Source organism: Silene latifolia, chromosome X, assembly GCF_048544455.1.
Source record: "Silene latifolia isolate original U9 population chromosome X, ASM4854445v1, whole genome shotgun sequence".
Taxonomy (NCBI): Eukaryota; Viridiplantae; Streptophyta; class Magnoliopsida; order Caryophyllales; family Caryophyllaceae; genus Silene; species Silene latifolia.
Window position 1 is genome coordinate 211,168,069 of NC_133537.1, and position 4,424 is coordinate 211,172,492.

General features: G+C 39.6%; 1 non-coding gene across 1 annotated transcript; it reads left to right on the top strand.

Annotated features, from left to right (window-relative positions):
• The first annotated feature begins 1,549 nt into the window (after positions 1–1,549).
• On the top strand, positions 1,550–1,656 carry LOC141624331 (small nucleolar RNA R71). Its single transcript, XR_012534137.1, has one exon. It is a non-coding gene; the product is annotated as a small nucleolar RNA R71 (small nucleolar RNA).
• Positions 1,657–4,424: the final 2,768 nt, after the last annotated feature.

The following is a 4,424-nucleotide window of genomic DNA, read 5'->3' on the forward strand; positions in this document are numbered from 1 at the left end:
GGAGTCTTCTTCCATGTCAACAATGACGAAGTCCACCGAGATGAAGAATTTGGCGATTCTCATGGGAACATCTTACCATATCCCTAACGGTGTCTTCGTCGATCTATCGGCCATTTGGAGTGTGATGTGTGTACATTTAAGCTCTCATATCCTTAGCCTTTTACTAACCGAATACGGAATAACACTCACGCTTGCTCCTAGATCACACAAAGCCTTGTTGATCGTGGTGTCGCCAATGGTACACGGTATTGAGAAGCTTCCCGGGTCTTTAAGTTTCGGAGGTGAATTCCCTTGAAGGATTACATTACTCACCTTAGCAAAGGCGATAGTTTCAAGCTTCCGGATCGACTTCTTTTTCGTAAGGATTTCCTTCATGTACTTCGCATAGGCCGGCACGTGATTGATTAATTCCGTAAAAGGAATCGAGACTTCCAAATTCTTAAAAATTTCCATGATTTTCCAAGTTGCTCATCAAACTTAGGCTTAGCTTGATGACTTGGGAATGGAAGTCTAATCATAATGGGCTCCTTCTCCTTGGCCTTTTCTTGACTTTTCTTTGAAACTTCTTCTTTTGTTGGTTCATCTTCTTTAGAGTTTTGCACAACTTCTTCTTTGTCACTAGCTTCCACAACATCATCCTCAACTTGCTTCTTTGGTCCTTCATATCTCGTACCACTCCTCAAGTGAATGGCACTAACCGTTTCATGTCTTGGGGGATTACTTTGAGGTGGTAGTTGCCCCTTTTGTCTTTGAGAGTTTGAAGATGCTAGTTGGGTCAATTGAGTTTCCAACATTTTTGTGTGGGCTAGGATGTTGTTGATGGTGATGTCCTTTGCTTGGCTATCTTTTTGCATTTGATTGAAAAATTCTTATTGATTCTTTTGCATTTGGAGGACCGCTTTTTGAACATCAAAACCTTGGTCATTTTGTTGATTGTACGGAGTTTGATTTTGGTAACCTTGGTTTTGGTTGAAAAAAGGGTCTTTGATTTTGGTTTCTCATGGGAGGTGGGGTGTATGTTTGTTGAGGGTTTTGAACATTTTGGCTTTTGTATGAGAGATTTGGGTGGAATTTGGTGTTTTCATTGTAATAAATGGAATAAGGGGTACCACTCTTGTATGCTTGAAAAGCATTCACTTGTTCATTTGTTCCCCTACATTCACTTTGGTCATGTCCCAAAGTTCCACAATTCTCACATATCCCACTTGGGATTGATGAAGATGCTACCATGGCATTAACATGATGCTTTGGTGATTTTGAGGCTTCTTCAAGTTTAGCCATAGCCTTCTCAAACTTCAAGTTGATGGTATCAATATGGGCACTAAGTTGAGCACCCAATTGAGTAATAGAGTCCACTTCATGCTTTCCTCGTCTAGTATCCTTGCGAGGTCTACTATATTGTGAATTATGGACCGCCATTTCCTCAATCTTGTTCCAAGTTTGATTATCGTCAACTTCGGTGAACATAACATTTGATCCCATGTTGAGAATGTTTCTTGAGTCTTCATAAAGACCATTCCAAAATTGTTGTACCAAGAATCATTTGCTAAGTCCATGATGAGGACATGAGCGACAAATTCCTTTGAACCACTCCCAAGCTTCATACAAAGATTCTTCATCCCTTTGCTTTAAACCCGTAATTTGAGCTCTTAGCATGTTAGTCATTTCCGAAGGGTAGAATTTGTTGTAGAAAGCTAGAGCCAACTTCTTCCAAGAGTCAATTCCAAGAGTAGCTTTATCAAGGCTTTTCAACCATTGTTTTGCGGTGCCGATTAGAGAAAAAAGGAAATAAGACCCATCGAATTTGGTCTTGAGTCACACCGGTTTGTGAAATCGCATCGCAATAGTCACAAAAAGTCTCCATGTGAGAGTGAGGGTCTTCACTAGGCATTCCCCCAAATTGGCTTCTTTCGACTAATTGGATAAATGCGGATTTTGCAATGAAATTTCCGGTTAATTGTTGTGGTGTGGGAGTACCATTGGGTAGGTTCTCCTCGGTTGGTACGGAATATGAAGAAAATTTAGGCATTGTGGGTTGATTTTGTATTTGATTTGCTGGTTGATTTTGTGTTGGGTTCTCCTCACCTTCTCTTGCAAAAGGGTTGATGAACTCAAAAGAATGAATATCTACAACCTCACAAATTCCTCTCAAAGTGTTTCTAGCAAGCCTTCTATTGGTTGTCAAAGTCCTTTGAATCTCGTGATCAATGGGTAACAAGTTACCTTGTGATCTTCTAGACATGCAAAATATCAAACAACTTGAAAACCATTAGAACAAACCTTGAGGAGTCTTACTTCCCCAAGGCAAAGAAACACACAACTAATAACAATCTAAGAAAATCAAAACAAGTTAACACCGTCCCCGGCAACGGCGCCATTTTTTGTCGGACTCACTTGGAGCTTAATTTTCGGTTACTTGTCATTAGGAGCACCTAGACCAAAACAATATTTATAACTTCACAAACAACTCTACTATTAGTAAAGAGGCAAGTAAAGGTCGAATCCCAAGGGACGGGTATTGATGTAGGATTTTAGATTGCAAGTAGCGGTGTCTAGGGGTGTCACGATTTGGGTTGAGATAAGAAGATCACTAAACTAAATAGCAATAAAGGTAAACAAGCAAGATGATTAAAATGAGATACAAACAATTGATTAAAGGCACTAGGGTGTCATGGGGTCATAGGGGATTCATGGGAATTGATCATACAAAAATATTCTCAAATTATAAGCAAGCAATTATTGTTCTGATAGATCGAGTTGGTTTATATCTTACAATCTTAGGAAGGTTTGGGTCCCGGAGCCGAATCGATTAGATTGTACAACACCTACAAGTCGACTTAATCCTCCCTACTCAACTATATGCATGGTCTAATGACACTCGAGTTAGTTTATGTCTTACAAGTCTCATTGAAAAGGTAAGTGATGGGTAAAAAATGCAAGGATTCATAGGCTCGCATTTCATCAAACATAACATGTGCATAAGTTGAGATCACAACAAGCAAGCAAATAAATTATGAAAATATATTAAATTAAGCATGAATCATCCTCCATGTTGGTTTCCCCTAATTACCCATTAACCCTTGTTAGGGAAACTACTCACTCATTATCAAGTTTAACATGTTAACAAGGTTGTCAATCATATTAACAAAGCAAAACATGATGAATAAATGAAGATGATTAACAATAATTAAAAAGGGATTAAGAGAATTATACCTAATGATGATTCCAAAATAAAGCAAAGAATAATAGAATTACTTGATGAATGATTGGAAGGTTGTCAATCTCCCAACAATAACCCAAATAATCTTCAATTACCCAAAATAAAAGATGAACAAAAGAGAAATTAAGGAAATGAGATTTGTATTAATATTTGATTAGAAGTTGATTACAAGATTAAGAAGAGATTAGAATGATATAAACTACACTAAAGACTGATAAGAGGAACATAATTAATCTAATTAGACTAATGGGGAATTTATAGTGGGGATTAGGTACACAAATTAGGGTTTACTAAGATCTTAAATAACGATTAAGTCCTTGAGGAATCGCTCCTCTCAGAAAAAGATGAGGGTCTCCTTTTTGCCGGTCTTCCAAAAATATGCGCATCTTTCATGGAGCAAGAAGAGGACGTATGGGTCTGTAAGACAATCCGGGCATCCAAGGGTCGGGACGAGCGGATTCTGGGGTGGCTGGACGGGCGGCCTGCTGGCTTGGACGAGCGTCCTGGGAGGCTTCTAGACGAGCGTCCCTATGGCAAAGACGCTCGGACTCTTTCAAACTTGGACCGGCGTCTTTATGGTTGGACGAGCGAATCTCGTCTCAGCCTTCCTTTTCTTCTTTTCTTCTTTTCTTCTTTTCTTCTTTTCTTCCTCTCTTCTTCCAATAATGCTCCGGGATTTTGTCGGGGATGCAAAGATTTCTTCATCATTGCCCATCTACTATAATATGTACAAAGGCCTCCTAGTCTTGTCTTCTCTTTGATGCTTTGGTCATTGGATTCGATCAATTTAGCTCTATTTTGCCATGAAAATGCAAGGTTTGCACTCCTCTCCCACCAAGGAAACAAAACCTCAAAGAAAATGCAAAACAAAGGACTAAAGATAGTAAATGACCCAAATATGCACTAAAAAGAATAGGAACGAGGCTAATTCGGGGACTAAATATGCTCAAATAATGGTCACATCAAGTGGATTGGGGAGTTGGGTGGTGGTTGTAGGCGGCAGGATAGGAGGTGTTAGGTGGTGTTTAGGGACGGGTTTTGTGGATGTGTCAGGTGAGTGTTGTTGGTGTCGAGTGGAGTGAGGGCGTGCGTTTCTCGTTGGCTGGTGGTGGTTTGATGAGTTGTGAGTGGGTGTTTGTGTTGGAGTAAGTGTCCCCGACAATAATGCGATCACAATTGTCGATCATATTGATCGCATATTTAA